Source organism: Notolepis coatsorum (assembly GCF_963971535.1).
Source record: "Notolepis coatsorum genome assembly, chromosome: 5".
NCBI lineage: Eukaryota > Metazoa > Chordata > Actinopteri > Aulopiformes > Paralepididae > Notolepis > Notolepis coatsorum.
In genome coordinates this window covers 163,670,111-163,693,849 of record NC_140169.1, presented here as the reverse complement: position 1 = coordinate 163,693,849, position 23,739 = coordinate 163,670,111, and the positions used below count along the sequence as shown (strand labels likewise).

The following is a 23,739-nucleotide window of genomic DNA, read 5'->3' as shown; positions in this document are numbered from 1 at the left end:
GAGGTGAGAATAGAAACAGGGCGGTAGTTGCCTGGGTCTAATTTGCTGCCCTTTTTGTGCAGAGGGGTCACCCTCGCAATTTTGAAGTCCTTGGGGACGTGTCCCTGTTTTATGGAGAGGTTTATTATGTGTGTGATGACTGGGGTGATGGCGGCTGCTGAGTCTCTGAGGAATTTGGAGGGGATGTTGTCATGGCCAGTGGCCTTGTTAGGTTGGAGGGCGCTCAGTTTTTTGAGTACCTCATCTGTTGTTACCATTTCCAGCTTGAAGTTGTCCTTGCGGACCCCTAGGTTTTTGTAGTAAGCTACTATGTGTTCTACCCCATAAAGCCCTGAGTGGGAGGGTAGTTTGTTTACCAGTGTTGTGGCTATGTTTGTGAAGAAAATGTTTAAGTAATTGGCTACATCCAGCTTGTCTGTGATGAGCGTTGTTGTGAAGGGCCAGATTAAAGCTGAGAATCTACATTTATTGTTTTATATACCTTGTATATTATTTATATATATACACGGTATATCCCTTTAAGCCTGCGTTTGAATCATAGTAATATTCGCTTTCCTTATTGGATAACGCTAGCGGCGCCAGACCGCAAGCCCCCAAAGTCAGGTTCATGTCGCAACATGCCCGGAGACAGCGCATTGATTCGAGACGAGAACTGAGGTTCGGCACTAGATAGCCACTTAAGTATATATACAGCGACAGGTGCGAACAGTAGCGGTTCATCAAGTTCGGTAAAACAGTGAAGTGAGAAGCAGTGCGTCTAACAGAGCGTTGAGAACCACGTGCGTAGTGAATAGTAAAAGTGTCAGATTTAATGCAGTAACGTCAAGTTCGACTTAGCTTAATGTGAAGTAAAGAGTTGTTAATTATTGTGTATCGTGCCAACAGCAGTTCGTTCGTGTGTAGCATTACCCAGCAGTTCGTTCGTTTAGCTAGTGGACCTTAGCCAGTGCGCGTGGACTAAATACATTGGTACCAGCACACGAGGAGGCCTAGTCGGAGAACCTACTGGACATGTGCACAGGAGAACCGACGGCAGCGATTGCAGAACCAGTATTGGTTGGATTATATTGATTGTGGAACGTACTACCTGGAGAAGAGCATCGTTAATCTCCACTGTCGTTTGGATTTAAACACCTTGAGGATCTACATTCGGGCTGGCCTCATGGACCGAGGCTAGCTGGCTATTATCATTGCTATTGGGCAATTGGATTACAGTTATTGCTTTTGATGCTGAGCTTTGGATTACAAGGACTGGCTTCTGTACGTGAATCCCCTTCTTCTTCAATTGATCAGACTGAGTATCCGAACATTCCTCTCTCCTCCAGAACTTACAACTCTGGGAGGAACCCATTGTCTCCAGCGGTACCAGTGTTGCCCTCTATAATTGCCATTCTACGCCAGGCGGCGTTAGCCTAGTACCCCATCGTAGGAATCATTCTATTCCCATTGACTTATGCTACTGACTGACTTTATGCTTATTCTTCGCCAAGCGCGACCCTAATTCTCATATCTGTAACATTTACTGCATAATAATAAATACCCTCAAATGATATTTCTTTGTCAGTGCCGTGTTATTATGAGTGTCCACCATATATTAGATGTACTGTCTGGCCAGTAATTAAAGTACATACCTAGCAGTGGTTTAATCTATCACAATCTTTAATACAGTCAGGGTTTTGTAACCCCTCAGTTACAATTGGTCCTTCGAGCCGGAGGGTATCAGTAATCTTTAATATCATATTAATATTGATATGGCCAGCGGTGGACACTCTCCAGACGGCTCTCCCAAACTAGAGCGCCCTCGGCGCAAACGTCAGCCACCTCCACACCTGGAGGACTACGCTTTCGTTTTAGCTCCTAGCTTATCTAAAAAGACGTTAAGCACGGATAAAACTGATAGTTTAAGCATGCCCAATCCTATCGACTTGTCGGCCCCACCAGTAGAGACCCCAGTGGGTTCAAACGAAACTGACTTAGCTCACGGGGGGGAACAAGCGGGACATGACGTGACTATACCCCAAGACAGCGCCACCGGGATAGACCCCGGAGCGCCCCAGGATAAAGAAAGCGCCACGGGATAGACCCTGGAACGCAAGAGACCCAAGAGCGCGCACCCGAGACAGACCTCGGCGCGCAACCAAGAGAAGAGTACCGCGCTCAAGAGATGGACCTCGGGGCGCGGGAGAAATCAAGAAGCAGCGCTCAAGAGTTGGACCTCGGAGCGCGCCAAGAGAACAGGTCTCCACCAAGCCCTGTCAGCGCCCGATCACCTCCATCAGTGTCATCCCCCAGCGAGGCTGACCAGAGACTAGCGCAAGCCTTAATCGCCACGCTGACAGCTTCAACCGAAAGAGACCGTATCCAGGGTGAGCGCGACCGTCTCCAAGCACAGACACTTAGTGAGCGCGAACACTCTGCAGCGGAACGAGAGCGCCTCCAAGCGCAACAACAGAGTGCGCGCGAACAGTCTGCAGTGGAGCGCGAACGTCTCCAAGCACAGGCACTTAGTGAGCGCGAACACTCTGCAGCGGAACGAGAGTGCCTCCAAGCGCAACAACAGAGTGAGCACGAACGCATCCGACTGGAGGAGAGGCGCCTCCAGACTGAAGAGAACATTCAGCGAGAACGCGCCAATGCACAGCGCGAAGCGGAGAGCGACCGTCTGCAGGCGCAGATTATAGAACAATTGATCCAGAGGGCGACCCCCCCCCTCCTCCACACGGAGCTCCCGGAGATCATCACGACACGGGTCTAGGGCACCTTCCCCTACCCGACAAATCTACACAGGACCCGGCCAACAGGAAGAACCTGCCTACGTCGCCGAGCCCCCTCCCCGACCGGTCTATACGGGACCCAGCCAACGGGAAGAACCGGCCTACGTCGCCGAGAGACTAACTAGAAGACTCCAAGACCTAGCGGAGGAAGAGGAGGGACATCAAGCCCACCAGCACGAACCTACTTTGGACCAGGAGGCCCAGTACAGCCCCGACCTCAGCCCCGAGTCACTGCGCTACAAACCCCCGACCCAACCCATGGGTGAGTTTGATGCACAGTCAGCACCGAGGAGCAGCACCTGGGGGCCCGGCCTCTGGTACCCACCCAGCACTAACCCACTACCACCCGTACGGGGAGACTCGCCCAGGAGGCCTCTCCCCCTAAGCTCATCGGTGTCCCAGCCTTCCATGGCGTCTTACCTTGGAACACAGACGTTCCCAGACTTTACGCGCGAGGACAGAGCACAGTACACAGAATTACGCATGTGTTTAGAGACTATAATGTCCGATGTCCACGACGAGTCTTATAAATATGCCATCCTCCTCAAGCATCTCAAAGTGCCCAGAGCGCATAACATAGCGCTGGCATATTCGAACTCAAGAACCCCTTACTCAGATGCTCTGGTGGCCCTCGACGCGCGCTATGGACGCATATGGGATTACGTGATCCAAGAAATACGAGATATCGACCGCCTCCCCCCAGCCAAAGACAATAGAGCACTAGATGACCTCGTGGGGATGCTGGGGTCACAAAAGGAGAAGGGGAGATATGAACTGTATGCAAATTCCAACGTGGAGCGGATACTGGAGAAGCTCCCTCCAGCCCGTCAAGAGCGTTTTCGGCGGCAGAAAGACCGCCGTGACGCCAACGGCCCAGAACCATCCCTCCTAGACCTAGCTGATTTCCTCGCCAGGGAGGTCAGCTGTCTATGATTGGACACATTCGTGTGGAGTGGCTCTAGCCCTAGAGATGGACCGCGGAGGTTCAATGACAACCGCCGGTCAGTGACAGTTATGCACCAGGCCGAGTCAGTGCCGCAGCACAAGAACCACAACACCCCCCACGCGAAGGGAAAGTGGAAGATTTCCTGCCAGTACTGCGAAAATAAACATTGGCTGTCTCAATGTGACATCTTCAAGAAGTTGACTGCTGACGAAGTGAGTCAGTGGATCAAAGCAAACCGCCGCTCCTTCCGCTGCGCGCGCAGCCATATGGCAGCTGAGTGCCGCCTGAAGAAAAGATGCAGCAAGTGCGACGGCACCCACCTGGAGGTCCTGCACGACAGCAACAAGAGGAGACCCGTACCACAAAGCAGCTCGAGAGTAAATGTCATGTATATAGACCCTGCGAAGAGCGGGAGCTCCCGAGTGCTCTTGAAGGTGGTCCGAGTGCTCCTAAGCTACGAGGACAAGGTCCTGGACACTTACGCCGTCCTCGACGATGGGTTGGAAAAGACTCTCCTCCTCGCTTCCGCCGCAGCCCAGTTGGGCCTGCGGGGTACCGAAGAAACAATGACAATCCGTACTATTCGGCGAGACCTAAAGACCATAAAGGGTGAAAACGTCTCATTCACAATAGCAGCGGTCGAGCAGCCCGAGATGCGGTACAGCATCACTAACGCCTTCACAAGCCATGACATAGGTCTGTCACGTTATACCTACCCCATCACACAGCTGACGGAGAAATACGTGCACCTACGTCAACTACCTATACCGCTCATCGGCGGCGCCACCCCGACCCTGCTCATACGATCCGACCACACAAACCTCATCGTCCCAACGGACCAGGTCCACCTCGGGGCCAGAGGCTGCCCAGCAGCGGTCAAGACCCGCCTGGGTTGGACGCTACAAGGCCCCCTCTCCGGGTCTTCCAACCGACCGACAGCCACCCGCTGCCTCCACACGAGGATAAGCGAAGACGACACCACCCTCTTGCAGCACGTCGAGAGACTATGGACATTAGACTCGATGCCCTTTAAGAATGAAAGGAAACTAGTTCGTTCAAAGGAAGACACGTATGCCATAGCTCTCCTCGAGCAGAAGACAAAGAGGGTCGAGGTCGACGGAGTGATGAGATACGCAACTCCACTCTTGAGGCGAGAGGGGATGCCCACCCTCCACGCCTCAAAAGAAGCGACAGAACGCTATCTACTGAACACTGAGCGGCGTCTAGCAAAAGACCCCACTCAAGCCACTATATACCGCGCTGAGATCGACAAACTGATCACAGCGGGACATATCAAGAAAATTGACAATCAAGAGGCAGACCAGACGACTCCTGGTACGTGCCCCACCACAAGGTCCACCACAACGGCAAGAACCGCATTGTATTCAACTGCAGCTACCAGATCGGACTACAGAACCTGAATAAATTGCTCTTGCCCGGCCCGACACTCGGCCCCTCCCTCCTCGGCATACTACTACGTTTCCGCCAAGACAAGGTGGCCATCAGCGGCGACATCAAAGGGATGTTCCTGCAGGTGCGACTGATGGAGGAGGACAAGCCCCTGCTGCGGTTCCTGTGGAGAGAGAGGATCGACGATGAACAACCCTCCATCTATCAATGGGAGGTCCTCCCCTTCGGCACCACATGCAGCCCATGCTGTGCCACGTTCGCACTGCAAAAGCACGTGACCGAAGACCCTGGAGCTGACGAGGAGGTCAGACAAAGCGTAGAGAGGAGTTTCTACGTGGACAACTGTCTACAAAGCGTATCAACGCCAGAAGAAGCCGAAGCCATCCTACTTAAGCTCCGAGCCTCCCTGATCAAAGGCGGCTTCGACCTTAGGCAGTGGGCCAGCAGTGACCCTCAAGTACTTCGCAGCCTCTCCCCAGAGACAAAGGCAGCAAGCAGCGAGACCTGGATGGCGACCACCCCAGGTGAAGCACAGGAAATGACATTGGGCCTCATCTGGCGCTTCAAAACAGACTCGCTCCATTATAAGCACACACCCCTGACCCAGGAGCAGGGAAGGTCGACCCCTCTACCGACCACTCGACGGAGCGTATACAGAACACTCGCAAGCCAATACGACCCGCTGGGGTGTATCCTACCTTACACCACTCGAAGATGCTCGTGCGAGAACTGTGGGACAAGGAGCAGGGCTGGGACGACCCCATACCCGACCACCTAGCTTCCACCTGGAGAGAGTGGGAGAGAGAACTCAGCTCGCTCCAAAATGTGAACATTCGCCGGAGCTACTTCCCACCCACAGTGCGGCTGGAGACGTGTCAGATGGACCTGCACGTCTTCAGTGACGCCTCGGAAGTAGCCTACGGTTCGGTGGCTTACTTGCGAGCCCGAGAGGAGGGAGGAGAAGTACACACAGCTTTCGTCCTGGCTCGCTCAAGAATAGCCCCCCGCAAGCAACAATCTATCCCGCGTCTAGAGCTCTGCGCAGCTCTGGTAGGCGCGCAACTCGCCACGCTGATACAACGTGAACTCACCATAACGGTGCAAAAGACAATCTTGTGGTCAGACTCCATGACTGTACTCACATGGATCCAGTCCGATTCTTGTAGATACAAAGTCTTCGTGGGAGTCAGAGTCACCGAGATTCAAGACTTGGTAGGATCAGCGTGCTGGAGGTACGTTGACACCAAGCAAAACCCAGCAGATGTCATCACACAGGGGATGTCTCTAGACGACCTCACACGTCCCAACATTTACAGTGACGGTCCTGAGTTCCTCAAGCTCCCGGAGGAGGAGTGGCCTACCCCCACACCACGGGAGGCTAGTCAAGAGGAGGCAGAGATCAAGAAGTCTATGTTCTGCGGGCTGACGCACGTCCCAGCCCCCACGGACCCTAACATAGACGACTGCTTAACTTTTGAAAGTGCTCAGATAAAGACATTCTTGTGGCACCACCCTGAGGTCCCCCCCACCACAGACATTGACGCATCGAACTACACAGAGGCAGAACTCCTTCTGCTACAGCGAGCCCAAAGAGACTCATTTCCAGATGAGCTAGACTGCCTGCAGGGGAAAAAGCCAATCCCTTCAGACAGCCGACTGCTCACCTTGGCCCCCGAGCTCGACACCCATGACCTCATCAGGGTGGGTGGTCGTCTGCGACGGGCCCCGGACTTAACGGATGACGTCAAGTATCCTATCGTCCTCAACAGCCGACACAAGGTCACCGAGCTTATCATAAAGAAGTACGACGAGGATGTGCACCACGCGGGGGCAGAGAGAGTCTTCGCTGAGATCCGACGCCGTTACTGGATACTGCAAGGGAGAGAAGCAGTACGTCGCTTTCAACGGACTTGTCTAGACTGTCGCAAGTGGCGAGCACAACCCAGTATACCTATGATGGCCGACCTGCCTCCCTGCCGCCTCCGACTCAGCGAGAGGCCCTTTCACTCCATGGGCGTGGACTGCTTCGGCCCGCTCTACGTCAAGAAAGGAAGAGGGACAGAGAAGAGGTGGGGCATTGTATACAAGTGTATGACCACACGAGCTGTTCATATAGAAATCCTTCAGACCATGAGTACGGATTCATTCCTCATGTCCTTCCGGAGATTTATATCAAGAAAAGGAAAACCGTCTGCGTTGTTGTCTGATCAAGGGACAAACTTCAAAGGCGGAGAAAGAGAACTGAGAGAGAGTTTCCAGGCCATGGGCCCAGAACTTAAGACCCACCTCGCTCCCTATCAGGTCGCATTCCAGTTCAACCCCCCGAACGCCCCTCATTTCGGGGGAACCTGGGAAAGAGAAGTCCGTTCTATAAAGACAGCTCTGTACGCCGTGCTTGGGGCCCAGACCGTGGCGGAAGAAGTCCTCACGACAGTCCTCACGGAGATCGAGGGCGTATTGAACTCGAAGCCCCTCGGTTACGTCTCAAGTGATGTAGCAGACCTCGACCCAGTCACCCAAAACTCTCTCTTGATGGAGCGGCTGGACCCTGCCCTTCCACAGGCGGTGTACAGATGCTTTATGCTTATCTTTAATACAGTCAGGGTTTTGTAACCCCTCAGTTACAAGCGTGTTGTCCGTTTTTATGTTTATGTTTGAGAATCTGGTTTTAAGTTTTTTACTGCATCCTAGTTGATTATTGAGTAATTTCCAAAGTTCACATGGTTTGTTTTTGTTTTCCTCAGTTTTGTCATTGATGAAATTCTTTTTTGCAGTTTTGATCATGGAGTTTACGTCGTTTCTTAGTCTGTTTCTTTCTAGTTTGAGTTCAGTCACGTGGGCTTGGAGTTCACTGCTCGTGCTTTTGGTAAGCTTTGACTGACTTTTACGAAACTCAGAGCATTTTTTGTCTCTGGTTTTCATAGCGGCCAGTATTTCGGAGTGCATCCACGGCTCAGCGCGATTTTTTACCCTGGTGGTTCTTAGGGGGGCCATGTCGTTTAGTATTGTTGAAAATTTGGTTTTGAAACCAAGCCATGTTTCTTCAACCAGTGTACCATTGAGTTCATCTGACCAGTCCAGACTCTCCAGTTCAAGGTTAAAGGCCTCACTAGAGTAGGTTTTGAGGTCTCTAGATGTGACTGTTTTGTGGCAGCCAGCCTTTTGTTTTAGCTTTTTGCGGGTACAGAATATCATATAATGATCACTTAACCCGTAAATGCCATAAATGCCGGGGAGCTCCAGTAGCTCACCACGTACCGCGAGTGCTATTTCAGCGCCGTGGACAACCGCGCTCGCACGGATCTGGGGCTGAGCGCGTTCGAATCCCGGACGGCAGCCGTGCCTTTCCCAGAGTGTCTTTCCCCCCCATCTGAACCCTTTCAGCCTGCTTCTGTCGGTCGAACTTGACCAAGTATGAATGCGAAGAAAAAGCGATAAACGCTAAAAGAACCAGGTGACTGGTCAAAGTTTAAAAAAAAAAAAAATGTCATAAATGCCATGTGCTTGAAGTGATGCCATACTCTCTACGTTAAAGGCACATAACCAGTTCATTACATCACAATGCTTTAGAAAAGCTATTGTCTACCTACTGAGAAAAGACCATTACAATAGTCTAACCTACTGGAAACAAAGGTGTGAATCCGTTTTTTGAGGTCTTGTTCGGCCATGGAACCTCTCATTTTTGCTATATTTTTAAGATGATAGAAGGCTGTTATAGACTTGATGTGAGTTTAGGTCTGAGTGGATAATAACGGCATCATCTGCACCTTTGATCACACTGCTTACTTGCTCATATGCTTATACATTCAGAGTGAATTATATTGTTTACTGCTTATTTTTATTTTTACTATAGTTGTATTTCCTATATTTATGTCTTCCACTATTACCCTGCCCATACCTGGATCAATAAAGATTCAGATTCAGATTCAACTTTACACCAATAACTGAAGGACACATCTGTTTAAGTGTGGTACGTGCAAACAGATTTTTTATTTCCTCCTACTAAACTCACTTTCTAAATTAAAAATATTTTGTAACTTTTCTGGCAGTGTCTTATTTCTTGCCCTAAACATAATTAACACTGTTTGAAACTTAACCAAGGAAGATGTAAGACTTCTGACCCGGGCTCTGAGCTTCAGATGTATGGAGTCAAGAGGCAGCAGCTTTCAGCATTTCTTCTTTTGCCCCAAATATATTACATTTTACATTACATTTAGTCATTTAGCTGACACTTTTATCCAAAGCGACTTACTAGTTCTGTACGACAAGTCATCAGGAAGGGCACAACTCTATCAGCTGAGTAACAATGTTCATCAAAGTGTTGAGTGCTACAGTGTAGGTTAGTTTATTAGGACAAGTGCTGCATGACAGTAGGCCTAAGGTTAGTTAGGGTTAGATTTATTTGTATTATAATTTTTTATTTTCATTTCAGAAAATACAATTATCTCTGTTCAGTCTTAGTTTAGTTGTGTTACATCCAGTCATTTCTTTGTCACAGTGAGTCTATGGGAGCCTAGTCAGCTGATGGCGGAGCTATGTATAATTGAACGTTGTCCGCATAGTAACTTTAAGCTTTTTTTTTTTTTTTTTTTTTTTTTTTTTTCCTCCATTTTCCTCCGATTTTCTCCCATCCCAATGTTAGTCGTATGCCAATTCCCAGTCCCTTCCTGGTCGCTGCGCTTTACCCCCCACAGTCAGATCATTTGGGAGAGTGGAGGCTACCACGTGCTTCCTCCGACACACGTCCAGCCAATCACCGCTTCTTTTCACCTGGCAGCGCGGATTCTCATTGAGAGGGCGTAGCGTGTGGGAGGACCACACTATCCCCCTCACGTCCAATCCGCGCTTAGCAGGCGCCCCGACCGAACTGTAGGAGTCGCTGTTTACAACGACCCGGACCCACCCCGCCAGCTTCTCCCACCCTCTGATACAGCCAATTGTATCAGTGCAGATGGCCAGCCAAGCTGGTGACAACCCCGGAGCTGTGAGCTGGATTCGAACAGGCGAACCAAGCTCACAGCTCCGGGGCTGGTGACGAACGCAATCTCCGCTCGACCACCTAACCGCCTGTACTTTAAGCTATTTGTAAGCTATTATTCTTTTGCATAATTAGGCCGAGTGGGAGCATGTAAAGAAAGTCCTGCTGGTTCGCTCAGATACATTACATTTACATTTAGTCATATAGCTTTTTTTTTTTTTTATCCAAAGCGACTTACAAGTTCTGTACGACAAATCAGCAGGAAGGGCACAACTCTTTCAGCTGAGTAACTATCTATCTAGGTCGTCCTCGGACGGGCCCTCCATCGGTGCTTCCAGTCATCCCGATCCTCCATGCATCTGGCTAGTTCGCCGGTGCTTTCTGTTCCCGCATCTCTCCTGAGTACGTCCACGTAGGTTAATGTGGGACGTCCTCGTGAACGATGCCCGTGTGCAGGGTGGGCTTCAAGGTCCAGCATTCACTGCCATACAAAAGGACAGACTCAACTGTTGCATGAAAGAAGTTGAGCTTGATTTGACGGGGGAGGTTGGATTTCCACACACTGGTCATGCCAACAGTGCTGAAACGTGGGTGCTGCAGTGTTGAGTGCATATAGTAGAGACATATTAGTATAGTATAGGTAGTAATATAGCAGCAATGAAGTTTATTTAGTGGAAAAGTGCATCATAGTAGAAGACGGTGCGAAGGTTTGTTTCTTTTGTTTAGCTTTCTTTTTTTCATTTCAGATATTGATTGAAGAAGGTGTGTTTTTAGTCAATGGCGAAAGATTGGTCGGGTTTCGGCTGTCCTAACTGTGTTGGGAAGTTCGTTCCACCATTGTGGAGCGAGAATAGCCTGCTTCTCTTTGATGACCCTCCCGGAGCTCGGATAGGAGTGGGTCTGAGGCGGCCAGAAGATGCAGAGCGTAGGGGGTCTTGAGGGTGTCTAGTTAGAGACCATTAACCGGAGGTAGGGGGGGAGCCGTTCCCTTCACTGCGCGATATGCCAGGTCAAGGACCTTGAAGCGGATTCGTGCGGCGATGGGGATCCAGTGCAGCTCTCTAAGGAGATACGAAGTTGCAAATGAAAACAAAGTAGTCCCTGTCTTGCAGATACCTGTAGGACCTAAACCCTCAAGACTGTGCCTGAGAGTCCAACCCATGCTCTCCAGTCTGTGATATATAGAGGGTCAACAGTAACAAAGGCCTAGGATCTAGTAACACACTAGGACTGACATTTTGCCAGAATCTGTGAGTACCTTAATAGGAGCACTCTCTGTGCTGTGGTGGGGTTGAAAACCTGATTGAAATTGGTCTAAGAAATGTTTTTATGTTAAAAAGTAGTTGTTTTTAAATTATTTTGCTCTTAAAGGGTATATTTGATATTAGATTATATTCAAATATATTGTCATCATACAGCACAAGTACAGTACAACGAAAAGAAGTTTGGCATTTCAACCAGAGTGCAAAAATGATTTGCTACTACAAAATTGGGAGATAGTATATAAAGAGGATGACACTGATAAAGCATATAAAACATTCTTATCTATATTTAACTTACTATATCACAAACATTGTCCAATAAAAGAATATAGCAGTAAACATAAACACTCAGACAGCCCATGGATCACAAGGGGATTACAGAATGCATGTAAAAAGAAAAATACACTATATAGAGAATTTATAAAACATAGAACTAAAGAGGCAGAAAATAAATATAAGAAATATAAAAACAAGTTGACTAATATTATGAGAAGATGTAAGAAGGATCATTATAGTAGAATATTAGATAACAACAAATATAATATTAAAGGTGTTTGGAAGATATTAAATGGTATTATCAGGAATGGATCAAGACAAATAAACTATCCTCAGTATTTTATGGAAAAGGATCAAACTATTAGCAATATGGATGATGTGGTTAACAACTTTAATACATTTTTTGTAAATATTGGACCAGAATTAGCGGGAAAAATCCCAGATCCAGTGACTCCTGAAGACATAAAAGACAATTACATTGAAAGAAATCCTAGTTCAATGTTTCTGGAAGCGGTAGATGAAAATGAAATTATAGAAACTACTAATAAATGTAAAAACAAGACATCTACAGACAGTAATGAAATAGATATGAAAATAGTAAAAAATGTCATTATTGGGATTTCAAAACCACTCACGCACATCTGCAATTTATCATTCAAAACTGGTCGATTTCCGAATAAAATGAAAATAGCAAAAGTCATACCTCTGTTCAAGACTGGAGATAAACACCACTTCACAAATTATAGGCCTGTTTCTCTACTTCCTCAGTTTTCAAAAATATTAGAAAAACTCTTCAACAACAGATTAGATAAATTCATTGATAAACATAATTTACTCACCGATAGCCAGTATGGATTCAGAACACACCGGTCAACATCACTAGCGTTAATAGAACTCATTGAAAAAATCACAAATTCCATAGATAAAAAAAAACATGTAGTAGCTGGAGTATTCATTGACCTAAAAAAAGCATTTGATACTATTAATCATGATATATTAATCAGGAAATTGGAGAGATATGGGATCAGGGGGGTAGTATTGGACTGGGTAAGAAGCTATCTAAATAAAAGACAACAATTTGTGACGATGAGAGATTATATAATCTGAATGTTTGGACATTGCTTGTGGTGTCCCCCAGGGGTCAGTGTTGGGTCCAAAACTGTTCATCTTGTACATTAACGAGATATGTAAAGTATCCAATATATTTAAATGTATTTTATTTGCGGATGACACTAATCTTTTTTTTTCTGGTGAGAATGTCCAGCAGCTTTTAGAGGTCATCACATCTGAAATGAAGAAATTGAAGGAATGGTTTGATAGAAACAAATTATCATTGAACTTGAGCAAAACTAAAATTATGTTGTTTGGAAACTGTAGATTGGATACTCAGGTACAAGTTAAAATAAATGATGTGATTATTGAAAGAGTTTATGAAAATAAATTCCTAGGTGTAATAATAGACCATAAAATCTGTTGGAAACCTCACATAAAACATGTCCAATCTAAACTCTCACGAAGCATTTCAGTCATGAGTAAAGTAAAGCACATCCTGGATAGAAAATCACTCTACATTCTCTACTGTTCACTAGTTTTACCATATTTAAATTACTGTGCTGAAGTCTGGGGAAACAATTATAAGTCTACACTACAACCACTTTTTATACTCCAAAAAAGGGCCATAAGGATAGTTCACATTGCAGGTTATCGTGATCACACTAACATATTGTTTCTGGAGTCAAAGACATTGAAGTTAAATGATCTTGTGGAATTTAAAACGGCACAATTAATGTATAAAGCAAAAAGTCATGCACTTCCAAGAAACATTCAAGAATTGTTCTTTGATAGGGAGGGGGGTTATAATCTGAGGGGAGAACACAATTTAAAGGTGCTAAACGTACGCACTACCATGAGAAAACACTGCATCTCAATATGTGGAGTGAAACTGTGGAACAGTCTAAATGTGGTGCTAAAGCAATGTCCAAACATGAGACAATTCAAACTGATGTATAAGGAAATTATGTTCACAAGGTACAGGGATGAAGAAGGGACTTGATATTCACGGGTGTTTACATTTTTATTTTGTTTTCTATTTTATTTTATTTTATACATATATAGTTTTTGTTTTTTGTTTTGCATATATATATATATATTTTTTTTTTTCTTTTCTTTTCTTTTCTTTTTTATGTTTAAAATAGTACACTCATTTGAGTAGTGGAAAAGGGGTAGGATTAAATAAGTGTATACTTCTTCCTACTCCTTTTCGAACATGCAGATTGAGTTGTTTTTCTTTTTTGTTATTGTTTGTTGTATTCATTGCATGTTCGAAATAAAGACTTCAAATCAAATCAAATCAAATCAAATCAAACGTTGTATAAAGCAACAGCAATATACAATGTACAGTGTCTCATATTTATTAATTTATTTGCACAAGCACTAGATGCACTTGGGACAATGATGGTATGTTATATATTGGGACATTGGGACATTGATACTCTATTACTTTATTACTATATTACTATTATTATTGACATTATTATTTTGCACATGTTATATCTTATGTTGTATGCCAGTGGTGATGTTCCTAACAAATTTCGTTGTACCAACAATGACAAATAAAGATCTATTCTATTCTATCTACAGGCGGTTAAACTGTGTGCAAAATATACAAGTTAGTACTACTGAGTTTATTGCTAATCAGATGTATGTACAGAGTTGTATTATATAAATTGATACAGTATGACTACTACTGTAGTCATTCACTATGAATTGAAAATGGGGGACCCTGATGTAAACAAGACGAAAGTCTTACTCTGGTCTGCATCCCCTTAACAATTGTGTTTATTGAGCCGTACTGTATTGTACCCATTCTGCAATCTGTTAAATAAAGTTTTCATTCATTCATTCATTCTGGCCAGCTGCGTAACTAGTAAGATCAGGATATGTACAGATATAGACATAGTAAAGGACTATGTGCAGGTAAGTACAGACAGGTGAGGATAGGTATATATGCGGTGATTAAAAATAAATATGGTATATACAGCATTATAGTACATGCTATCATACAAAACGAAGGGATATGTGCAGGTGTACAAGCAAGTATATGAGGGGTTATATGCAGGTTCAGACAAATATAGTGTAGTGGGAAAATAGGGACGTAAAATGATGATGATGATGATGATGATGATGATGATGATGATGATGATGATGATGATGATGATGATGATGATGATGATGATGATGATGATGATGATGATGATGATGATGATATAGATCTATAGTTACTAATTACAGGTGTCTAGAGGCTACACTTTTTCAGTAGGAGCTCTGCAGTTTTCAGGACCTGATATACCTGAAACACCTGATAAGAGGGAGCTGTTAACTATTTCCAGTAAGTTGCCAAACAGCTGTAAACACTTTGAAGGAGATGCGTTGGCAGGGCATCAAGGCAGCGTGTTGAGAGGAGCTGTACCTTGTGCCTTTTGACTAATAGCGTTGAGCTGAGTGTTTTATTACATGTATATGTACATGCTTACCAACTGTTTCGCCTGTTTTATTGCAACACTACTATCACCGACATCTAAGAAAGGAGATCCCCCCTTGAACGGCCCTATAAGGTTTCTCCCCTCCACATTGCCTGTGGTGCTTTTTTGCTAGGTTTTTCGTGAGTTTGACCTTACCTTCGTATGGGGTATGTCTTGGAGTGTAGCATTCATTTATTTTATTTGTTTAAAAAAAAAATGGACCGTCACTTACTTACATCTTCGTATGAAGTCCTTCCCTTAGACTCGGTTCGGAGGAGGGATATACCAGACTTGGAAGTAGATTTTGATTGGGCTGAAGTCTGGGAAAACGTTCAGCTATCGTCACGTAACCAGGATCATCAACAGATTAATCTTAATTTTATTCATAGGACTTACCTAACTCCTATTCGACTGAACCGTATGGGGCTTAAACAAGACTCTCGATGTTCCTTATGTACAAACGGTGATAGTGGTACATTTATGCATATGTATTGGGAATGCCCGCCGGTTAAGATATTTTGGGAAGAAATAACCACACTATTATCAGGATTTTTGTTTTTGACAATACCTGTAATGCCTTCTGTATTGTTGCTGAATGATGTCTCTCAATTATCACACTCTGTACTTATAAAAAGGATAATCTTGTCCGGTCTTACGGCTGCCAAAAAGCTAATAGCATCACGCTGGATTCAACCTGATCAAATGTGTCGGAGGGTATGGATTCTTACCTATCTTGATGTGATTTACTTAGAGATATCTACCGCACGAATTCTAGGTGTTAATGAAGCCAGCATAGCAATCTGGTTAGAAGTGGTGGAGAGGATAAAGCATTATATGAACTTTTAATCCTTGGTATCAGGCGGAATAATGGATGTATTCAAGGGGGGTCGGGTGGGGGAGGGAAGAACGAGCAAGAGCATTTATGTGTTGTATTGTATTGTAATTAATCTGTGTATATCTTTAATCTTTAATCTACATCTATTTTAATTTTAAAAACCGGGCTGTCATGGTTGTTAGTATTATGTCGGTAATAGCCCTGTGATTTATAGTGGATTTCTACTGTAAATGTTTGTATGTCATGTCAAAAAATGTAAAAAAAAAAAAAAAAAATCACAAAAAAAAAATTGGACTTCATGGTGTTTTGTTTTGTTCTTGATTTATTGTGATGTTTCTTCTTGACTTGTTTAAAGAAGATGTGTCCGGCCCATGGGGACATTAACGTGTGTTGTCGGGCCTTACAAATAACATTTATTTTATTTTATTTAATCTGAGTCACGTTTAGCAGGTTACTTTTCAAATCAAATCAAATGTATTTGTATAGTCCAGAGATCAGATGGAATAGCCCCCCTGGGGCTGTACAAGTCTTCTTGTACAAGTCAAGAAGAAACATCACAATAGATAAAATAAACACCATCAAATCCAAATATATTTATTATATTTATATTTACCCCTTTGGATTGAATGAAACGCATGGAGAAAAAAAAGTCCTGCTTCCACATTTTACTTGTCAGACAAGTAACCGGAGACTATCGAAGTCATTGCCCACCACCAGAACAACGGAGAATGTGTGTTTCCAGTACCCAGCGTTGGATCAATAAACGCGATCGATATTGGGAATGGCGATCAGGAATTGGAATAATCTTTTTGGAGAACATCTGATCTGAGGTAAGGAATCTATTTTACCAGTCTTGGCATAATCAGAGCTATTTTCACCTATATATCAGCGTGTGCCATATGTGTGTATGTGTATGTCTGTGTGTCTGTGCGATCAGGAAATAAGATAATCGATTTTTCAGCCCGCTTCTATAGCGTGCATAAACTTACACATATACTATCGATAATCTAGCGTTTATTTGAAAATGATTCACGAATAGGCCGAAAAATGACAACGTGTTTTGTGTATTCCAGTAAAGGGCGTTTATCACAGAATCTTTATTTTTTTCTGAAACTTTCAAAAAACAAGCGTTTTTCAAAATGGTATAAAACAGAAATGAACCGATTAAAAAACAATCCGTTTCGACAATGTTGACTGCAAACAAGTCATTGATAAGCGACGGCCATATTAGACACATAGCCATAATTTAAGATATAGTTTATGCGTTCGCAAATATGAGAGCTCTGTCATTGAAGTGGGTTGTGGCACGCAACAGGGTTCCGGGGCACCGCATGGCTGGCACTGAAAGTGTTAGTTAACATTGTAAATTGTATATTGGATAGTAGTGTATATAAGAACCAGTTTCTCAGGAACCTAGCATGTCTTTTTTCGATGCCTATTTTATTATTGTATTTTGCACAATCAATGCGGGCAAGACCAACCGCATTTCACTGTATGCCCTGGTATGTATGTGACAAATAAACCTCTTGATTCTTGATCGTTTTGAAAATGGACAAATTAGTGTGCGAACCATACCATGGTCTTCGGGGGAGCTCTTTTTGGGGGGGGGGGGGGGGCGCAGCGCGAGGACTTTAGTGTGACGCTTGCTGTAGTAACGAGTAACGTTACAGAACCTATAGTCCACACAGGTCTGCATGCATGATGAAGACGCACATATTGAAGTACACATGCTCAGATTAGCCCATCTGATCCAACACTAGAAGACATGAGACAAACACAACACTAGGGGCACACCACCACATCTTAATATAATAGGCTCTGTAATTAGAGCAACGTTATGCAAATTTTTCCTACCGAAGCCACGGACGGCGGACGGAGCAATAGAGAGACAACTGTTCCGTTTTCAATCATTATTTTCTTTTGGACAATAAACCTTACAAACTACATCAGCAGCAGCCTGGATAATCAATTATGTCAACATCTACAACTTTTGTTACCCGACCCGAGTAGCAACACAATATAGGAGCAATCATGAATCATATATTTTGTAATTTTACGCATTATGATGATGACGATACAGAAAATTGAGAAAAATAGAAATGCATGGCAAAAATAGCATTTATTGTCAGTATTTTAGAGACCCCCCAAAATTTCACAAATCATGTTTTCAGGGGAGCTGATGTCTCATTAAGGGGAGCTATAGCTCCCCTAGCTCCCCCATGGTTCGCACCCTTATCCCCTCACTACTTATAAGGACTCTATCGCAGAGTTGTTTACACACACCTGCAACTGTCATTTGTCTGTTCTGCTTCATGTTTTACTGTACATACCTTGTCATTTAATTTGATTGTTTGTTTGATGCGTTTGAATGATTTCCCTTTTCCTGTTACCCTTCGAGAGACCATTTTGTCCTCTCGCCAGGCTGTCACTGTGAATAATACTTGTTGTTAATTGACCCGCCTGGTTAAATAAAGGTTTTACTCTCAGCAGGGTTCCCATAGACATGGCAAAATGAAATTTCAAGTACTTTTCCAAGCACTCTTTTTTATTTTAAAAGGGCATTTTAAAAGGATACAATTCACTTTTTTTTTTTATTATTATTGCAAAACAAAAATGATTAAAAGTCAGTACTCAACACATAATCATAATGAAACTAACAGACAAGGTGGCTAAAATGACATGCAAGTACAGAACAGAAAACAAAAAAAGTCTATAATAATATTTTAACGTATATAGTGTATATCCAACGAAATTACCAATTATACAAATGCCTTATACAGGATATACCCCTAATACCTATTTTCTAAAACCCTACACACATATGCTACAGCTCGAACCCCCCCCTCCCGGACCCCTCCTTGGATAGTACCTCCATTATCCCTCACTCTAACCAGACACTACCATTATAAGCTAGCTTTTATTCTCTCCACCACTTCTAACCACATTGACATTTTGGATTCGTTGAGACCCAGAATTCTTGCTGTAGATATTTCTTGATAAATCACATCGAGATATGCAAGAGACCAAACCTTCCTGCACATTTTTTCCGGTTGAAACCAGCGTGATGCGATCAGTTTTTTTAGCTACTGTGATACCCGATAAAAACAATCTCTTTAGCTGTGGATTTACTGCAAACTCAAAAACATCATTCAATAGTAATACAGAGGGGTGTACTGGTATATTCCAAGATACAAGTTTTGATAATTGATGGGTCACATCTTTCCAGAATGCCTTAACTGGAGACAGCCAGCAGCCTCTTTTCACCTGACAGCGAGGACTCTCACTGGGGAAGTGTAACGCGTGGGAGGATCACACTACTTTACCCAGTTCCTTCCCTGAATGAATGAATGACTTTATTTGACAATATAAAAATAAACATGTGACAGAAGAGCACAGTCAGGATATACTGCCAAGGATAAAACACAAAAAAGCTCAGAGCTTATTTCCATTGTGGTCCTTGTAGGGGGGTGGGGGAGTGTGATGCTTAATACATGCATCATACAAAACGTGACATCACAACACATCAAATATACCATTTAACATTTATATACATACAGACTCATACAACATGCAAGGGTGCCTTAAGCTAAGTGACTAGGTCAAGTATAGTCCCTTTTGAGATCTAACGGCATTGTCTATGATTTTCAGTTCACTGGGCAGACTATTCCAATAGACAGCTGCTGAATACAGGAAAGACTCCTTCCCCATACAGCTCCTGAATCTGACTGGCACAAAGTCAGTTGAGCTGCGCCTAGTTTGGTATGCATGGGTGTCTCTGATTCGGTTGAAGTAGTTGTTAAAGTACACTGGCACTACCCCGTGCACTATTCTGTGAACTAGGCACATCCCTATCTGATTTACTCTGTCTTCCACCTTAAGCCATCTCATGATCTCAAAGTGAGATGGGTCTAGGTGGGTTCGGGCAGGTAGCCTTAGTATTACCCTGATTAGCTTGTTTTGTGATGTCTGTAGTTTTATTTTCTTGCTGTGCAGGCGCCCTGACCGACCTGTAGGAGTCGCTGTTTACAACGACCAGATTACCACCCACCGGCTTCCCACCCACTGACACTGCCAATTGTGTCAGTATGACGACCGCCCAAGCCGGAGGTACCGCTGACAGCCGGATTCGATACCAGTGTCTCTAGACAGACGCTTTGTTCGCTGCGCTACCCGGCCGGCCCCTAACTTTACGTTTTTAATAATAAATGGGTGTGTCCTAAATCCCAAGAGTGACAACATCCGATTTGCTGCTTGCTAAGCTAAGCTATCCTGGTGCGGTACAGGGTTTCCGTTAGAATTTTTTTTTGCAGGTCTGAGTGTCCGGTAGATTTCAATCTACCGGACAAATGGGATAAATTCCGGTCAGAGTTTATTGAGCTTAAAAACAATTGATATGCCTATATAAAGAATGACATCATCAAGGCATTTATAATATTTTAACTTAAAACTAGGCTACTTTTGCGTATATACAGTCATTAATATATTCCAAATAAAATAAGTCCCTCGAGACTTCGTGCTGCTGCCGACTTGAGGTGTCGGTGGGCAGTCTGCCCGACCTTAATAAACAGCAGTCTGTTATAATCACATTTTTATGAGCTAACGAATTCCGTTATATTGGACATTTATATTAATTATATCAAGCGAAGAACTGAACATTATCGTGGGTTTGCGTGATTTATATCTCCACCTCCCAACGACTTGGTGCTGGTCATAATGTCCGGTGAAAATAATTCCCTCTAAACACAATTTGATTATTTGAATTGTATTAAAATAGGCTAAAATTAAATAGCCTATGCGATGAACGAAACAATCATTTGTTTCATCGTTGCTTCACCAAGCAGCCGGTCTAATAATGACATTCTGTTGTCAGCGCGAGCTGGCTGCTGATATATTTACGTGAAGCATGGAGCAGCAGTGTTTTTAGGTCCGGTCTGGAAACCGCTCAGCAGCGCCCCCACCCAACAGCTGAATTGCCAATGGCTGAATTGGAGTACTGCACCCTGCCGGCCGGCAGATGGATGCTTCTCGCAAATATATCAGCAGCCAGCTCGCGCTGACAAGACAATGTCATTATTAGACCGGCTGCTTAATGATTGTTTGTTTCGTTCATCGCATAGGCTATTTAATTTTAGCCTATTTTAATACAATTCAAATAATCTAATTGTGTTTAGAGGGAATTATTTTCACCGGACATTATGACCGGAGAGATTAAATATGTCGGACTTCAACAGATTTTGCCGGTCAAAAACCGGTAATTACCGGCTAACGGAAACGCGACGTCACACAGCCAGACACGTTACAAGGTACAACTCTGACCAATTGACAAGGAGCACTTATGTCCCCCGCCCCCAGTGCCTAAATAACCATTTAGAGCCAAATCCACACCCATTTTCCCTAATATTGGAACTTTAACCTCTTTAAATAATAGGATAATAGGTTGGGTGTAATTGGCTACCAAATTAAGAGAAAAAAATCAGATACAAATTTATGAAAAAGGTAAATGTGGGAACATAGGGCTGTGGAACCATTGGGCTGTGGGAACATAGGGCCTAATTTTGTGTGAAAAAAAGTCTTAGAAATGTGGGAACATAGGGCTGTGGGACCATTGGGCTGTGGGAACATAGGCATCTTCCCGTTCAATTTAGTTAAAGAGGCTAGCTCAGTTATAATGTGCTGTAAATGTCATTCTAGAAAGCATTTCATTGGACACAAAATCTGTACACGCCCGTGTGCAGGATGACTCATCAACATTTTTATTATCATTTTCCAGGAAATGACAAACTCTAAAATACCATTGAGAATAAAACAACTTGTTTGTCATTGTTGGGACAATGGACATATACTGTACTGGTGTATAAGTGACAGTCAGTGCAAGACATAATGTGATGAAAGAACATAAATATCCATTTTGATTTGGGCCTTTAATTTCCGCCAAGCAGATTCCCCATCTACTGGCATGTCTGCAATGAGTGGCATTCATACCTTAGATGCCTTTGCTTCGCAAGTGTCATTAAATATGTATGATGAGCTACAGATGGTTTCAGTGGAATTTCATTGCTAGAAAACAGGTTGGGACCGCAGTTACAACGGACAGGAAATCAAACGTAGCCTGTTCTTAGAATGCTTGTTAGTTTTCTGCTGAATCTGTCTATAGTATATACACAAAGGAATATATAAAAGAAGTCGGCCGACAGTTGAATGGGATCAGCCCTCTCCTCGTTTGTGTATCCTTGCTGTCATTTAAACAGGTTATTATTACGTCAGATGTCAAGAGTGATCTGCAATTTTGTTTCTTTATTTCGAACATGTAAATACAAACAATATAAAACAAATCATTGATCTCTAGCAATGAAATGAAACTAAAACAAAAACATAACTAAATTTACATGTTCGAAAAAGAGTAGGAAGAAGTATACTCATTTAATCCTACCCCTTTTACACTACTCAAATGAATGTACTAATTTAAAAACTTACAAAACAAATATATATATATATATATATGCAAAAAAAAGAAAATATATATACCTATGTAAACACCCGTTAATGTCAAATCCCTTCCTCATCCCTGGACCTCGTGACAATTATTTATTTATAATTCAGTTTGAATTGTCTCATGTTTGGACATTGGGGGACCCTGATGTAAACTAGACGAAAGTCTTTCTCTGGTCTGCATCCCCTTAACAAGTATGTGTATCGAGCTGTACTGTACCCATTCTGCAATCAGTTAATAAAGTTTTCAATTTTCTTTCAATCAATCAACATTCAGACTGTTCCAGTTTCACTCCACATATATATACCGGTATATATATATGTTAACTACAGTAGCTAACGTTTGATGTATAAATTTCCTCAGATAGCTGGTCTATTTTTTATTTGAATACAGGCTTCAATAGAGCTGCCACCAAAGTCTGGCACCAAGCAGAGCATAGAACTCTGTATTCTGACATGACTCTTCCTTCTTTTATAGTTTCCTTGGTCTACAGTATACTAGGATGGCCATAGAATGTCCATATTCCCCCGCTACCAAGAACGGAATATTTCATATCATCGTCACAAATCTTGCAATCTTTCCTCCGATTTAAAACCTGTGTGCTTTAGACGTGAGCAAAGCCAAACTATACTACAGTAATTGACCTCCTATATCTCAAGCCCTGCCTTCTTTCCCTTGATCCTCCAATCACAACAGTTTTGCTTATCCGAGGACAAGCGTTGTGATTGGAGGATCGAGAAGAGGGGGCAGGGTTCCAGACGGGTCCTGTGTGTTATCGGGTCCGACAGGGTTCAAAGGTTAATTCAAAAGGGTTTGTAATGTGTACCTGGGTTGTTGTGTAAATGCATTGTCATTCGGTTTCTCAACTCGACACAGAAGTTACACAGTATCCAAAGTCAAAGTTATTTTTTTTAAGTATCAGTTTATTTGTTATTACGAAAAGCGAAAGACTTAAAAGTCTAGACAATCCTGTGAAATCGATATCAAATATACAAAAGGTTTTAAATGTATGCGCTAAATTGTTATTTTAGTCAGAATCACAAAGCATTTTAACGCAGTGAGAAGAAGGCACATTACATTTACATTACTTCACCGTTATGTCTATCGAGGCACGACTCCCCGCTTTAAAGCCCCAGTCCGTACATGAACTCACGCTCAGAGCACCGACTGGGTCTTTAACGTTCTGCTTTAAAGCCCCAGTCCGTATACACACATACATTAACTCACGCTCAGAGCACCGACTGAGT

General features: G+C 43.6%; 1 protein-coding gene across 1 annotated transcript in view; it reads left to right on the top strand.

The window, feature by feature from the left end:
• Window positions 1-23,739, top strand: part of LOC311228453 (retinol dehydrogenase 7-like) — a gene marked incomplete at both ends in the record, with an annotated part of 217,004 nt that overhangs the window by 94,582 nt on the left and 98,683 nt on the right. The gene's annotated exons all lie outside the window — the stretch shown is intronic.